At 34.9% G+C, this 18,202-nt stretch overlaps 1 protein-coding gene across 1 annotated transcript in view; it reads left to right on the plus strand.

Annotated features, from left to right (window-relative positions):
* The window catches only part of casp (Fas associated factor casp), a 439,916-nt gene that overhangs the window by 136,757 nt on the left and 284,957 nt on the right, over window positions 1-18,202 (plus strand). The window lies entirely within an intron of this gene.

Here is an 18,202-nt window from a genome sequence, read left to right on the forward strand (position 1 = left end):
TTTTGGTAGTTCCCCTTTGTTATAAATTAAATTTATTATTTTGGTTATTTCTTCAGTTCCTTTCTTCTGAAGTTGTTTCAGGAATTCTGCAGGTATTTCATCTATTCCTTCTGCCTTTCTACATTTTAGTTCTTTAATGGCCATTTCTACTTTTGTCTTCAAAATCTCTGGGCTTAGATCATCCTCATTTACTTTCTTTATATCTTCTAATGGCAACTCATTTGGTCTATTTTCCATGTGATATAGATCTTCAATGTATTCCTTCCATCTCATTAGGATTTTATCTTTTTCAGTTATGATTTCTCCATTCTTATTTTCTATGCCTCTAGCTCGAATTCCATTTCTCTTTTGATTCATGCTTCTTGCTTTTTCATATAAAAGATCATACCTTCCCATTCTCTCATAATTTTCCATTTCTTCACATTGTTTTTTAAGCCAATCTTCTCTACTTCTTTCTGCTTCCCTTCTCAATCTGTCATTCAGGGTTCTATATTGTATTTTCCCTTCTGGGGTGTCTTTATTTTCCATTTTCTTCTTTCTTCCATTAGAAAAATCATCTCATTAGTTATCCAAGGTTTTTTTATTCTTTTAGCTCTTACATATCCAATTTCTTCTTCTGCAATCTTCTTTATTTTCTCTTTAACTTGTTCCCATTTCTTTTCTGGATCTTCAGTTTTGACAAAACTTGTTTTTTCTAATTCTTTCTCCAATCTATTTCCAAATTCCTTGATATTTTTTAATTTCTCTAAGTTCCATTTTTTCCTTTTCATAGCTTCTTTTTTCTTTAGTTTCACTAAAGAAAATTTAGTTTTCATTTATCTCCTGTTTTTTTCCATGTATATAGTCTTCTCTTAGATTTTTTAAACCAAGTATTTGTAATTATTAGCTTATTTTCTTTACAGAATTCCACTAACCTTTCCCCTCTCTCTCATTTCTATTACCTAGTCTGTATCTTCCTACTATACTTCCATCCTCATCTCCTATAACTCCATTCCAATCTCCCATTATAATCATATAGTCTTTTCTTTTTTCTTCTTTAATTAGTTCTTGTAACCGTTCATACATTTCCTCTATTTCCTCATCTGAATGGTCACTTGTTGGCATATATATCTGCATTATTGTTATGTCCACTGGTTCAGCCTTCTATTTTACCACCATAATCCTGTCATTCAGACAGTTTATGCTAATGATGCTCTTTGCTGTTCTTTCATTAAAAACTAATGCAATTCCTTTTTCCTTTTTATCTCCACCTAAATTACTCTTACTTCGTCACTATAAAAATCACGTATTTCTTCCCATCTGATTTCACAGAGCCCTATGATATCAATTTTTCCTTTGTCCATTTCTTGTTTTAGATTTTCTAATTTTCCATATCTGTTCATTGTTCTCACATTCCATGTTGCAATTTTGATTGTCTGACGATCTTTGATTTTCAGTTTGTTTATAGCTTGTTTTAAGTCACTTTTAGAGGTTTGATCGGGAAGAACATCAGCCTTTGAAGCATCCTTATTTCCCGATATTGTATCTATTCCAATGTGCACCTTCTTTTCCTCTCTGTACCAAGAGACACCACCTTGGTTTGCTGGGCTGGTAGCTGCCCCCTTATAAGTTCTGTTCATTGCTACTAAAATTTTTTAGGGATATTAGTGGAGTGGTTTCCTGTTGCCTTCTCCACTGCTGTGTTCCACCAGGTACTAGTAGAGCTGCTGCCCTCTACCAGCTAGAGTAGAAGTTGGGAAAAGGAGAAACACCCTCAGGCCTCAAGTACTCTAATACCCTCAGGGTTGAAGTAAGCAAGAGTCAGCCAAGTGAGGCCATATAGGAAAGAATACAGAAGGAACCTGACACAAGTAAGTGGAAGCAATGTCAGGCTCAGCTTGGAACCCCGTGGCCGCTAACCATGTACTCCCAAGACAGGAGCCCCTGGGGCAATAATATGTATATCCATATTATATACGGATACACCTAAACAGTTATCTTTCTTAAGTTATTTGTAATATCTTCATATAACTAGTTTCATTATTCAAATTATCATTTACCTTCTGTATGAATTACATTATTCAGGAATGTAGCATTAGACCTGTTATCAAAATTGGAGATATGCAACTCAGCTTGTTACGTTGATGATGGCATACTCTTAAATAAATCCATTATAAATCTGCAGGATTCCATGTAGATTTCTGATTGAATAACTGCTGTAACAAATATGAAAATCAACAATAAAAAGACAGACTGAAAATAGGCAGAAATATTGAAAACATTAGTTGTCATCTAAATGGGAAACCTTTAGAGCAATTAAAATGAGTACTTAGGCTTAGGTAATCATTTTACACTCATAATACAATTTAATGGAATAATTACAGCACAAAGAGAAAAAATTAACTGCAGGCTGCCTCCACACACTTCTTGTCATCAGACTGGAATCAGGTGAACCTTGGTTCATCTCTTCAGAGTACTGTTTTCCACTGGCATTGTCCAGTTCACACGCTCTTTGTACCAGGCCAGACAAGCTGCCTTTTTTGTTATTGTGATGTTTGGCTCATGTACTGCTGTTCTTCCATGGAAACCCAGTAAATGGAGTTCTTTTCTTACAGTATTAGTACTCACCATAGTGTTACTGGTGTGCTGGAAATCGTCACAATGGTCTGTGCTGATCGTAGCTGGTTTTTGCATGCCACCCATTTTAACACCTTCCTGTCAGTCATTTTTGGCAGCTGCCATGGGTGTTTTCCTGCATTAGTGATGCCAGAACATCTCCTGTTGATCACATCGCCAACTGTTCATTTTGGATTCTCCAGTTGAGCGGCAATTGCATGCATGGAAATGTCACTATTGTGACAGCCCACAACGACACTTTTCTTGAAGTCACTGAGTTTACGTTGTGTCACCATACCACCTGTATTCAACTGCTATGATGAAATGCTGCTTCCTGCTATCTGGACACCAGTTTTTATGTTATTAACAAACCTGGAATGGTCCATAACTTCAAATAATAGTGGTGTCTGGACAATTAGTGGTAGATAGTGTATGTTGTAACGGAGAATGGTAGTTTTTTTAAGTTAATTCTTTAAGTACTATGTAAAGTACGATCTCTAAGATCTGATTTACCATAGTCAAGATTATAGATGTATTTTTTATGTTCTTCTGTATGAATGGTGGCTGATTTTCCTGTCTATCCATAGTAGTTGCAACTTGCAGGAACAGGATAGACTCTATACACCAGATACTAAAAGAGGAAAGGGTAGGTCCTTAGGGGAACTGATGAGGGCAATCAGTTTCAAGTGAGGCTTTGAAATCTGTGCAGAGATTATATATTTCAGAATTTTAGCTTTTTTTTTTTTTTTTTTTTTTAGCCCGATGTGTCTTGGATAAAAGGAATGGTGATAGCATTACAAAAATCCTCCTGAAAAGAACAACATGAATTAGGGAAAGGATTATTATTTGTTTTATTCTACTTTTTTGATTCTGTAGGAACTGTAGTCATTACATAGGAAGGTGTGGCATATATGGATGAGTTTTCCAAGAGAGAGACATAATTGAAACAAAGACTACAGGCTCTGTTGATTTTGCTTTATGATACAATATTGTTGAGAGAGGGAGATGGGTGATGGGAAAGTTTGCAGAATGTATTCTGCCTGTATACTGTGGAAGAGAGGTTACCATTAGGAAAGATAGACTATTGTTAGTTTCCTTTTCCTTCTTAAATTTGATTCTTGAGTATTGACTGTTGAGGTGATGGAGGAAAGTTTAATTGTGTGAGTCATGAAGCCAATGGAGAATACATCTATGCATTTTAATCAGATAGAAGGCTTCAGAAGAGCTGAGTCAAGAGCATGTGTTTCAGAATCATCTGTGGAACAATTGGCAGGGTAGGTGAGAAGAAAAATTCATGGCAGTACCTTCTGTTTTTAAATTTTTTTCTTCCACAACACATAACTAGAATGGATAGCAATAATAAAGAAATCTGCAATATCAGGAGAAAAACCAATTGTTAAAAGTGTTGTCATTCAAGGAAATATTGGTAAACAGTGAGGTGATGTCAAAGCTGACCAATATATCAGTATTATTTATAATTATGTTTTCAGTAGAGGTTTTAAGATGAGTGGGGTTTTGTTTTATTTAACACTTATGGTCAGTGGCTTAATTAGAGATTTTGCTTATTGTTTGGATAATTTAGGGAGAATCAGTAGCATCTGATATAGGTCTTTCGGGGAAATTGGGATTGTGGATTTTAGGCAAACAATATATTCTGGAGGGGGAAGAACTAAATGGCATAAGTTTTTTGTAATTTCATAAGCTTAGGATAATACTTTGAGGAAACCAGTTATTGTAACCCCTACAAAACTGACATTTTCTTGAGTAATATCAGTGAGTATTTTCCTTGACCCTCTTTAAAAAAAAAAAAAAAAAAAAAAAAAAAAAAAAAAAAAAAAAACACACACACGGCTGTTCTTATGCACAGTTGCATGAGGCTCTAGCCGGGTCACTTCAAGGGCCTCAAGCAATGAGGGGGGGGGGACTTGAGCACTTCAAGCCTCACCCTCCTTGGGAAAAGTGTAAGTACGGCCTTGCCCTCATATGTTCTTCCTAACAAGAAGATTTGTTTCAAATTAAAAGAACAAGGAGTGACCCATAAGATCTCATATATACGAATGATATTCTAGTACCTACCAGGAATATCATCTATATATTTAATACTCTGGAATCTCAACATCAGTAAAGGCAGGGTATCTCAATTGCCCTGTTAGGCTCTATATGTCAAATACAGTCAAGCTCGAATATCAAAAACAGCCTCTTCTGGCTCTGCATCTGTGTCCAGTGTTGGCAGTAAAGAGCATGCAAATAAGGATGAAGTGCAAAACACTCATATTCTCTAATTGCAAGACAGAACATCTAGCCTATTCCTGAGCATGCTAAAGGTGAAAGGATGACAATGCAGTTAAAAATAAAAAGAATCGAGACCAAGCATAGCATACTACATCATGAGGTAAAGAGAGTGTACTACAAGAGCAACATCTTATAGAAAACTGCATTACACCAAGAATGTAATGAAAAGGTAAAAGAAGGTAAAAAAAAATGAACAAACAAACAAAAAAACATATGCATGACTGTCCAATCTGTTGTTTGGACATTTACAATTGTATAATCCCTTATTTATTATAATCATTTGTAATTAGTTATTTGCAATCTCTCTCTCAAAAAAAAAAGAGAATTTGGTCTCTCATGAAAATATGCCAAAAACAATCCCACCATCCTGACCAGTTTAGAAAAATTAATTGCCCTCCTCCCCAAATAAAGGATATGCTTTTATTATTCCTTTTATTGTAAGACTGGTCTAAGATAAAATAGCTTAGAGGGAATGTAAATGAGATATGTTAACCATCTAGTTCTGAGCAGGAAAAATTAGAGTATCACAGTATATATTATAGTGATTATTTTAATAGCTGGAAGGTGTAAATTGTAGACTAAATTATGATTATTATTATTATGCTGATTTCTTGAGGGAGGAGAGCCCTTTTAGTCACAACACTTTGATACTTATCATCTTTTCTTAAACTAGCCTTCATAGCTCATTCACTGACAGTGATATCCTTTGGTTGGAGACCAGGGTTCAGATACTGTCTAGGATGCAAAGAATCTTCATAAGCTTTTCAACTGAAGATGAGATTGTCAATCTCATGTGGAGGTGATAGGATTTTTCTTACCAGAAAATTGAAGTTTTTTATCCCACAGAACAAACTGACTATAAAAAAGTTAACAGATGTACTTGGCCTAATGCAACTATAAATGACATATCCTTGAGCCAAGTCACCAAAAACACATCCATCAATAGCCTATTCTGTGCACTCATCACATGTCAATAAGGACCTGGACCTCACATACTTCTCATTACTCAGTCTCCAGGTGACCTATGGTTCTTCTCTCACTTGCCATAAGCTATAAAACCTTACTTGTATATATATCCTGTAATATCTCTTTACTAACTTGTTTCTATTATATTTTTTTGCATCTGTTTCACAAAATTTAAAGGTCAAATATCTCAATCTGCCTTCATATGCACAATTCCAGTGGCCAGATATCGTCTGTTACCTGCCACTGGATCTTTTGTTGAATGGTTTGATCTCAGCTGTCTCCTCTTCATCTACACAGAATAAGTGATCATATCAGAGCAGAGTTCACATGTGGTCAACATAATATAAGTGCTGTCTCGAGGGTATGTAGTGTGCCCCTAGACCAGTTTTATCAACGCATTGTAAGACAAGACAGGCATCATAAAATTCTTTGTTGTTAAAAGCAGTTTATAGTTATTGCCAAAAAAGTGCATATAGAGCATTTTGGGGGGCGCTGCTCGCACCACCAACGCTTTGACTATTACTATTACTTTTTTTTTACGATGTTGGCGCCCCAAGGCCATTGTCCCTAGTCCGGTGCCTCTTGTGCCTAAGTCTAGAGCTGGCCATGCATAATATAGATATTGTAAACTGAAAGAGAGTAGACCCCAGACTTTGTATATCAATTCTATACAAGAAAGGTAGCAGAACATATAGCACATCACTGTTGTGGAGTGAAGTGATGTGACTGCTGTTAATTAATAAATTTGTTGACATTTTCCTTGAAGAGCTAGAGGTTGTAGCGGTTAAGGAACACTTTATGATGAAGACTGTACCAGAGGATATAAGTAGGTAGAATGGAAGAGGAGAAACTGGTTCATTTGTAAAGGCTTAAGTGCTGGGAGAAACTCATGTTTAGAGGCTTAATGGAGTAAAACATCACTGAGAAAGGATTAAAAATATATGATTCTTCAAATATTTCATCTCAGTCACTGAAATATCATCAGGGAGTACAATATGAGACTTGTAACACAAAAAATTCATCTGTAGTCAGGACCGTGGTCAGTTGGGCCTTTTAGACCATGTTTTGGATATAGCTCATAGAATTAATTTCAAAAAGACTGTTCCATCACAGTAAATTTAGAAGAAAATGCCTGTTTTTAGAATGCTTCAGTGATTTGACTGATAGATGAAATATTGAAAGAATTAAGTATTATTTTTAATCCTTTCTCAGTGCTCATGTACTCCATTAAGCCTGTAACATGAGAGAAACTGGTTTACTGCATATGCAGTTCATGGCCATAAATACTTATAGAAAAGACAGAGCGAAAACAGTGCATCTGTGAGGTGGTGGTTGAAGTGAGTCACTGAAGGGGATCATCTGTCAGTCAAATCACTCCTCTGGATAGCATAAATAACTTCTATGGAGGTTTTAAGTACACTCACCCAAACATTAGAGCAGAATTCTAAAGATGGGCAGATTTGGGATTTGTACAGAATTAATATATGGATGGATTAAAGGTAGCTTCTTGAGCAGGAAAAAAAAAAAAACATTTATTTGGAAGGCCAAGAAAGCTATTGATGTGTTTTGTTTATGCCAGTATACTTCTGTCATAACTGCTGTGAAGCTGAGAGTGATTAAAAACAAAATAGTTGATCTTATTATAAACTACATATAAGAGAGATCAACATCAGAAAGAAATTAGATTGCTTTAATGGTATAACCAAGTTAAAAATGTCAGGATATTAGACAGGAATAAGATATATTGAAGAATCCATAAGCAGATTGTTTGGTTTGTTGGTTGATTTATGGTTTATTGGCTTAAGGACAGCAAAGGTCATCATACTGCACCATATGAAAGTGTACAGTGGTGTGTAAGCAGGGCTATTTCAAGAAGCAGACTGGGAGATTAAGATTAAATAGTGATTTATGCAGTAATCTGTGCTGACAACACCAGAAACTTGACAGATGAGATAATTTGGAAGAAAAATTTTTATGTGAGCTTAGGATGTAAACTGGGATCTCAAAATATTAGTGTTTTCCATATTTTAAGGTTAATACAACCATTTTTATTCATATTAGGCTGATTTTTGAGAGCAGCTTCCAATTCCAAAAACAGCCTCTTCTAAATTTACTGTGATGGTGCATGGTGGTCTTTTTCCAGTTGAGCTGTGCTTCCAAATATGGTTCCATTAAATTTCTCAAATTATGGGAAACACTGCTATTTTGAGATCCCAGTTTACATCCTAGACCATAGATGGTATCCCACCTAGTTTGGACTCTAGTCTTTCATAGTGTACTGCCTAAAGATCTCTCAGTGACTGAGATGAAATATTTGAAGAATTGAATATTATTTTCACTCCATTAACCTTCTAACATGAATTTCTCACAGCACTTACGCCTTAACAAAAGGATTAAATCTCTTGGCCATTGTACCAAAGATGAATACAAGTCATAAAAAACTTTGGAGAAACTTATATTGTCATTCTTAATATTAATTGGATATTTTGGTGAGCTTCAGTGCTCCCAAACACAGACCTATCTTAATACTCCCTAGAAATATCTTGCTTTGCTTTTGCTTGATAATATCATCATCTCGAAGTGTTTTTTTGTAGGCTGACTTTCACCTTAAGCCTTTCCTGGTTAGTGTGCACACAATATTTTCATGACTTGTTCAGTCTTCCCTTAAAAAAACAAAACAAAAAAAACTGGACTCTTCTACTCCAGACTACTACTTCTCACCTATCTCATTACAAACCCTGAATATCAACTTTTAAATATCATTCATACGAATTTTCTGGTTGTGCACAGAAAGCCTCAAGAATGTTATCCAGAAGATCAGGAGTCTGATTAATTGACAACTCTCTTCCTCTCTGATTTGCTCCAGTTACTATTTCTTTGATATTTGTTTAGTGCCTTAAGTCTCCTTTATAAGCTATTTCTATGGACTGTCTCCTGATGAACTAGCTAATATCATTACTTCACTTTCTCCGGGGAGCACGAACACAAGCACTGCTGGTTGACATCCATTTACTGTTCTGCGTGAAAACCAACTAGCCAAACTTGTCTTTCTCCTCTTCCATTCCATTTATGAATATTTGTAAGAACATTTCAAAATGAATTCAAAAGTCTAGCAGCTTTTAGAAGTGAAATCTGGACTCAAGTATATACTTGACTAATATTGTTGGGGAAATTCTTCCTTCCCCAGTAATATTTTGAAGGTTTGAAGGTTTGAAAACAGGAACCAAATTACAAATTTGGTTCCTGTTTTCAAATTACAAATTTGAAAACAGGAAGCAAATTTTGAAGTAAATGATTGATTCATTGATTAAATCAGTCAGTCATTATTAGGTTTAATGGAAGGAATACAGCACAGAGAAACAATTAAAACCAACTTTAATGGATCCTATATTTTGTCTATCACAGAAGCATCATCAGGGATACAATATTAAAATTGTAATCGCACATACAGAACCACTCAAAGCAATAAGTGGTAAAAAACACATAAAAACTATAGTCCTCTTTAGATGCTGTTGTCTAGCTGGAGCTGTTAGGCAGAAGACCTAATAATTAAAGTTCCCCAACTCTTGGAAAGTTTAACACAACCATATTAAGATTAGGATGGTTTTTTGAATCTGCCACTGATTCTAAGAAAAGTCTCAAGTTACAGCCATTCTCAAACCTTCTATATGGCTAAGATATACTCATGTGTTCTCTATTTGGCCACATGGCTCATACACTCCAGACTACTTCCTCCTCCACCTCAATAGCCAGCACTCCAGAATTCAGTTCACTACAGAAAAATAAAATAATAATAACCTGTCTTTTCTAGATACTCTAATCCTGCATCTTCTCAATTGCATCCTTTCTTTTATGGTTTACAGAAAATTTATTCACATAGGTAGATATATCAAAAATAAAGTCTTCCATTATTCCCCTTCTCATTAATAGGGTGTTCAGTTCTGGATGATTGGAGTTGTGCCCTCATAGTATCTGTCTGTAAATAGGACATGAAAGTGAATGTGAGAATCAGAAATATCCATTCTTAGTGTTTCATGTAAGATTTATAGAAGCATATTTGAGAAGAGGTATGAGAAAAAAATTGTGTGATCGAACTTTGAGGAAGTACAACTATGTTCATGCCATATGATGGTTATCAGGCTACAGAAATCCACTCAAGCAAGTTATCAGAAACAAATGGGAAGTGAATTTTTAGCCTCATTCTAAATGCTTCCAAAATGTATTACCTTATTTTCTTTGTGTAATTTTCATCCCCCCATTTAAAAACATCTCATTGACATTCAAGATATGTGATTACTGTCAATGGATTTATTAGAGAAATTTTATTTCTAATCAGTAGTTAGTATCGTATTAATTAATTTAATAAGTTAATTTCTGTGTGGACAGTTTTCCATCCTGCTGAAAGTTATCCTGCATAAAGAACCTCTCAAAGATGTGCTTTGCTACTGTTTTTGAATGGTATACTTCCAGTCTTACTGCATGTGACACTATATCTGTTGCTTTCTGTCATGATCTTAAGCATACTTGGTGTTCACAGGTTAATTTTGAAATAGTCAAGAATTCTCAAAATTTTATTTTATGTAACTTAAGTCATCATTTTTCCTACAGAAATCAGATACTGTTAAACAACCAAAAAAATAAATTCTAACACATTTTTTGCTGATATCAGTACACTGCTCTCCTCTTAAATTTCATAAAGCTTGTACTTCACAAATCAACAAACTTTCAGATTTAAACTTAGAGTCCTCCACCTCCACTCCGATCTCCAAATCATTGTTCAACAGTGTACAAATAATTTTCTTTTCTGGAAAAAAACAATCCTGTTTCATTTCTTGCAAGAAGAGGAAAAAAAACTTTCAATCTTCCTTAGACAAGATAAAATCTCTACTTGCTAGCTTCCAGTCTCATTTTGCATAAACATATCATAAATATTGCCTCTTCAGCAGCCAAAAAATTAAGTTTAATCTTTCAATCAGAGTTTTATTTTATCTTAAATAGTTATCAATTTGGTACAAATTTGTCCAGCCATTGAATATTATCACATTTGGGGTTTTGCTTCTTAGAGCTGCATGAAAATACTTCAGTCAGTATAGAAGAGGGCAATTAAGTTGATTAATGATCATCTGTCACCAGCTCACCCCCACACTCCTTCACATAGACTGTTTCTTCTACTTGCATTTTCTAGAAATATTTCATGGACACATCAGAATTGACCAATAATTGTGTTCTCCTCTAATCTGTTAAGAATCATTGTTTAGCTCTATACTTGCAGAACAAATTTTTACAACAGTACTATCCTACATGACTTCAAATTTATGTTGGAAGTTTATTTTGCACTTCATTAGACTATATTAAATTTAGTTTAATCCTTTATCCAAGTGTAAGCAAACAAAGTTTGCACCTGAAAATATCTTCAGAACTGAAGTAAGGTGGTACATCCCTTGGCAACTCGCAGCAAAGGTGGACCAAGCTCTCATCACTCCTTGTCTAAGTATCTTCCATAATGCAAAGCACATCTCCTTGCAGACATGTATACTGCTATGCATTAAGGGAAGGGCCACTTCCCAGACCGGTTTCGACCTTTGTTGAGGTCTTGTCAGGTTGAGGTTTTGCCTTAGTATCACCCAGAGTGGTGATACTAAGGCAAAAGCAATGGAGAGTTCATATTTACCAATATGAGTTGCCAACCGGTGTACCACCTTATTATTAAATTACTCTGGATTTAGAGAGAGATGTTGGAAGTTTATTTTGCACTTGGTTAGACTATAATAAATTTAGTTTAATCCTTTATCCAAGTGTAAGCAAACAAAGTTTGTGCCTGAAAATATCTTCAGGACTGAGGTAATGTGGTACATCCCTTGGCAACTCGCAGCAAAGGTGGACCAGGATGTACCACCTTACCTTAGTCCTGAAGATATTTTCGGGTGCAAACTTTGTTTGCTTACACTTGGATAAAGGATTAAACTAAATTTATTATACCTTCAAATTTAATATTAACAAGTTTCTTCTTTCTCTTCGACTTTCTGCCCATCCATGATATTAATGTACCATAGGTAGGTTGAACAGCCTCTCATGGATTGGCTTATCGTAAAAGTTCGAAATTTTTGCATATTTTGTTTTGGAATGTGATATTAATGACTACTGCATGTCTTGAAAAAATAACAAAAAAAAAACAGGTACTTGCTGTTTTTTTTTTTCCCCTTTTTTTTTAAAATTTCCTCTTAGCTATATTTCTGTATATCTTTTCATATTCTGATTTAGATTTTCAACATGAACTAGCTTTTTCTTTGTCAGCTATGCTCCATTCCAACTCAAAATATTCCTTTAGCTTTTCTCTATTAGAACCTTCTATGGCTACAAACAAATTATCATCATCATCAAATTCCTGACATGTACCCTCAAGGGGTGCACAGGATATGATAGTACTACATGAAAAATTTACATCATTACTAACTTCCTATCTACAATTTTCCTCCAAATCAGTCTGTTACTTGTCAAGACTCCAACATTATCAGATCTTGATTCTAGTAGTAAGACTTATACATAAATTAATTACCAGTTATTATCAGATCTTATATTTCTATCATCTAAGACACTTTGTTCCGTATCAATTCACCTATATCTTGGTCTTCTTCTGGGTCGTTTTGCTGCCAACCTGGCAGAGAACACTTGTTTTGCTAATCTTTCATCGCCCATTCTGTTTAAGTGACCATACCACTTGAGATTAGTGCTGCTAACGCATTCTTGGATGCTGACAATGTCGAGTTCTTTCCTAATATCCTCGTTTTTAATATGATATTGCCATTGATGCCATCTGTTCATGCTCAATCTTTCTCAGGACTCTCATTTCTGCAGTCTCTAGTCTTTGGTTAAGTGTTTTACTTCTGACCTAGCTCTCAGATTCATAAGTTAAAACTGGTTTGAACACTGTCTTGTATACAGCTAATTTAGTGTGTTCTGACTAATTTCTCTCTTATTCCATATGAATTTATTCAATTGACTTCCTACCATACCAGCTTTGTTGATTCTGTTGTCTATTTCCATATTTAATTTACCATCTTCACTAAAAATCATGCCTAAGTAGCTGAAATTTTTACTTTTTCCACATGTTCTCCGTTCAAAACACAGTTGACATTTTCAACGATTCTACCTGTTTTCATTGTCTTTGTCTTTTTATTGCTTACCTTCATACCATATCAATTACAACAGTTATTCAATTTAGTCAGGGAATCTTGCAAACTTGTAGCGGATTTATTTAGAAGTATAACATAGTCCGCATAAAGCAAAGAGCTGACATTTACGTCTCCAATTCTGATATGTTTAATACCACTTTCCTTCATAATGTGATCCATATAGGTAATGGATAACAGAGGGGATGATGTACATCCTTGTCTCACACCAGATTTAACATTAAACCATCTTCCTCTACTTCCTTCAATCCTAACTGCTGACTTGCAACTTAAATAAAGACTAAGTATTGCTTGATATAATGCCCCATTGACATGATATAACTGTAGTGTATTGAATAGCTTCTCTCTTAGCACCTTGTCGTATGCCTTTTCCAGATCGACAAAACTTAAATACAGATCTTTGTTATATTTCCATGCTTTCTCAACTAATTGTTGTAAAGTGAAGATCTGATCCTGACAGCCTCTGTTTGGCCTGAATCCAGCTTGTTCTTCACTGAACTTTTCTTCCACAATTCTTCTCAACCGTTTCTCAAGTATACTGGCATAAATCTTGCCCAGAACACTCAGTAGGGAAATACTTCTGTAATTCTCACATTCAGTTTTATTTCCCTTTTTTATATATGGGTACTATTAGAGTTCTACTCCAATCATCAGGAATTTGTCCCTCTGTCCAGGTCTTCTGAACTATGCAGTGCATCCACTGTAAGACTTTTATACCACCATACTTGAGCATTTCTGGTCGAATATCATCTAGTCCTGCTGCCTTTCCACATTTCAAGCCTTTTATGGCTTTTTCTACTTCAAGTATGGAATATGTATTCCTGACTGTATGCCTGTTGAGTGTTTTTTACCACTGTGCTATCACTGCTTGTTTCATTTAGCAATTTTTCAAAGTAATTACTCCATACTTCAAGGATATCTTTTTCTCCCATTTTCATGTCACCTTTATCATCTCTAACTCCTTTTACAGCACTCTTTCCTCCATTTCTGAGCTTCTTCAACAACCTCCAGAATATCTTACCACCTTCTTGATATTTATTTTCTATGTTCTTGTCAAAGTCTTCCCATGACTTTTGTTTAGCTTAACAAAAGCTAAACAAACAAATTAGTGTTATGTAATTTTAAAATTGCCCAGTAACCCCACTTAAAAAAAATTCTTGCAGAGCAAATAATTTTATTTTCATGTTTGCTGTTTAAATAAAATGTGGTCATTACTTTCCCTGATCTCAGTTAGCTAAATGTGTGTCAAATGTCAGAGAAAAAGTTGCTTCTAAACAGTAGAGGTAGATAAAAGATGCTTCTAAACAGTTGTGGTAGATAAAAGATGCTTCTAAACAGTTGTGGTAGATAAAAGATGCTTCTAAACAGTTGTGGTAGATAAAAGATGCTTCTAAACAGTTGTGGTAGATAAAAGATGCTTCTAAAATAGTTGTGGTAGATAAAAGATGCTTCTAAACAGTTGTGGTAGATAAAAGATGCTTCTAAACAGTTGTGGTAGATAAAAGATGCTTCTAAACAGTTGTGGTAGATAAAAGATGCTTCTAAACAGTTGTAGTAGATAAAAGATGCTTCTATACAGTTGTGGTAGATAAAAGATGCTTCTAAACAGTTGTGGTAGATAAAAGATGCTTCTACACAGTTGTGGTAGATAAAAGATGCTTCTACACAGTTGTGGTAGATAAAAGATGCTTCTACACAGTTGTGGTAGATAAAAGATGCTTCTACACAGTTGTGGTAGATAAAAGATGCTTCTAAACAGTAGAGGTAGATAAAATATGCTTCTAAACAGTAGAGGTAGATAAAAATATGCTTCTAAACAGTGGAAGTAGATAAAAATATGCTTCTAAACAGTGGAAGTAGATAAAAAATGCTTCCTAACAGCTAGAGGTCGATAAAAGATACTCCTAAACAGGTAGAGGTAGCTAAGGTGTCTCAGAGAAGGATGTGACTATTTTGCTACCGGTTGGCAACAGTGATCGTGGTGTACTCACCTGGGAAGCAGCCAGTTATATGGATGTTGCAATGAGGATATACGATATGCTGAACTACATATCTGGAAATTATGAAAAACTCAGGAGAATACTATCTTTTGTTTGATATCAGCTGTTGAATAGGAAGGATATCAGCACTGCATGGAAAGCTTTGAAAAGATGCATAAATGATTCAATATCTGAATGTATCCATAAAGTTTAAACAACAAATAAGAGTGAAATGGATATGTAATCTCATTAAAGAGATCCATTAGAAGATGATGTGAAAGGAATATCATGAGAATAAGAATGAGTGGAGCTATGAAATATGTAAAGCTCAAACCAGAAAAGTTATGAATATTGTATGGAAATCTAAGTTGGAGTATGAAAAGAAATTGGCTGCAAAGGCTGAAGGCAACCCAAAAGAATTTTATCATTAGCTACAAGTAAAAGTTTTTTTACTGGTGTATGTAACATAGTGAACAGTACTACCACTGCATTGGATGAAGAGATAGAAATGTATGCGGAGGAGGTTCTAAAGCTGTTGCATAGCCTAGTCAGTTTAGTTGAACTGACTAGCCTCTTGACAGGTCTGTATAATTTGAGTCTGAGCTCAGAAAAGTTCATCAGGTGATGGAATGGAAAGAGTGTAGAATAATCCCATTGCACAAGGGTTTGTAAACAAACACTGATGTGCATCAACCTAACATTATCTCTGGAGTAGTTGTAAAGATTTTAGAGAAGTTGGTCAGAACTTGCATACAGAAATGGGTGGACAAACAAAATATTCTTTGTAAGGAACAGTATGGGTTTGCTAAAGGGAGATCATGTCTGAGCAATTGGCTCATATTCTCATTTTATAATGTTACAATTGAATTGGATAAAGGAATGGATACACTATGATGCTGTTGGACTTGACTAAGGCATTTGATAGGATACCACATGAAAGGCTATTGCATAAACTAGAGATTATGGGATTGGAATTTAAACTGTTGGTTTGGTTAAGCGGTGGGCGAAGGACAGATATCAAAGTGGTATACAGGGAATGCAAATCTTCGAGATTTCAGGTTTAACGTGGGTGTTGCTCCAGGGATCAGTCCTTGGACCATTGTTGTTTAATCTATACATTAATGATATTGGAAAGGGATTGACTGGAGATCTTTAGTTTGCTGATGATGCAAAGATAGGCAAGACAATCAGAGATGCTATTGATATCCAGAATTTACAGGGTAATTTGAATAGGCTGGAAGTGTGGGCAAACATGATTAATTATGCAGTTTGGCAGGATGCAATATCCAACAGCATGTTATAATGGGGGGATTATGCCTGCAGTAATTGACAAAGCTAGAGATTTTGGAGTTGTGGATAGGTTGAAGTGAAGTTAAATGAACATTAGCATGTAAGGATATGGAAGTCGTTTTGCTTTTTTTACAACCAAGTTGTGAAAAGGCTGCAAAGAAGAGTTACAATGATGATATCAGGATTATGGAATGTACATTATGATGAGGATAGATTTGAGAATATGTGGACTATAGATGCTAGTTGATAGAAGAAAAACAGTGTGATCTGATAAAGGTCTATTAACTTTTGAGAAGGCATTATAGGATATAGGTGGATATTATTTTTCATGATATGGAAGGTGGGGAGAGGACAAGAGGGCATCTGTGGAAGTAAATTTAGTGTGCAGTTAAGAAATGGACAAGAGCTAGATTTTTCTCTTATAGAGCCATAAGTGAGTGGAACAGTTTGCTTATTAAAGTAGTGAGTACATCTGGTGTGAATGAATTCGTGAAAATTTGATAACTGTTGTTGATGATGTATGGCCTCCCCCAATGAGCCCGTTACATCCTTGGCAAGAACTTTTAATAATAAATGATGCTTTTAAAGAAGTAGAGGTAGAAAGATAATAATGCCTTATTTAGAATTATCTACTTGTATTTGTCTTTTCGGACAATAATTACGTCAACAGTGTATTTCAGTAATTCTACTACTGACCTATTTGTGTTCATTGCATGTTATGTTGCAGCCTTTCATTATGTTGATAGAATCTGAAATTGTTTTCCAATAAATTTCATTCTTTGCTCTCATTGCATCATGCAAACGGGGGGGGGGGGTCTTTTTAATCTAACAGTATCTCATTTAGATTCACAATAAATATGTTTTACTGTTATATTTGTGTGGTATTAAGTTAGTACAGGAAACAATACTAACAATGGTGTGGCAATAGCAGAGCAAAGTGCTATTGCCACACCATTTTCATGTGTTCGTTATCAGTGTGGATACCTAATAGCTGGGTGCACCATGAGAAGATAAGTTTGGACATTGGGTTAGAATCCCTGATCATTTTCTGTGTTTTTTTGCATGATAAGTGGAAGTTTCTTCTCGGTTATATAGTTTTTATCCTTAAATGAGTCCTGCAGAATAGTTCATATATTAAACAGTAACATTAACTGTTGGAAGTTTTTCCTCTTGGTTATACTATAAATTAAAGATGACAAGAAATTATATTCTTGGTTTAATCCTTTATCCAAGTGTAAGCAAACAAAGTTTGCACCTGAAGTATTTTTGGGACTGGACACTTCATGTATAGAAGCTATAATGTGCTTTGCATTATGGGATACTAAGGCAGGTGATGTGAAGTTATTAACTTCTATATATGAGTTGCCCAGTCCTGAAAATACTTCAGGCACAAATTTTGTTTATTTACACTTGGATAAAGGATTAAACCAATTATATAGTATATAACCGAGTGGAAAAACTTTCAACAATTATCTAATCTGGAGTATTTTAATAATCAGGTGTAATGCTTTTTGGCTACTCTTATATGAAATCATGACTTCTGCATTACTCAACCTTGGTATCACCTCTGGCTCCCACTGATGAGACTTCAATAAATGTCAAAACCAATCTGGGTAGTGACCCTTCTCATAATGCATAGCATTATACACAGGCCCGTTTCTACATTTTGCGGGGCCCTGTGCGAAATGGAAATGCGGGGCCCCTAAAAGTTAGTAACATTTATGGAAATTTTAAATGGAAGAATATCTTGTTAATTAATTAAATAAAATATGAAAAATATTTATGCACATAAATAAGTATGCTCTTTAGCATCAATTTAAGTAAAGGGAAAAAATTAGTTAAAAAATAAATGTGTTTGTATGTACATGATATATTATTTTATTATGTAAG

Source organism: Typopeltis vanoorti, chromosome 25 (assembly GCF_054136105.1).
Source record: "Typopeltis vanoorti isolate ZY-2024b chromosome 25, IOZ_Tvanoo_1.0, whole genome shotgun sequence".
In the NCBI taxonomy this organism is placed as follows: domain Eukaryota; kingdom Metazoa; phylum Arthropoda; class Arachnida; order Uropygi; family Thelyphonidae; genus Typopeltis; species Typopeltis vanoorti.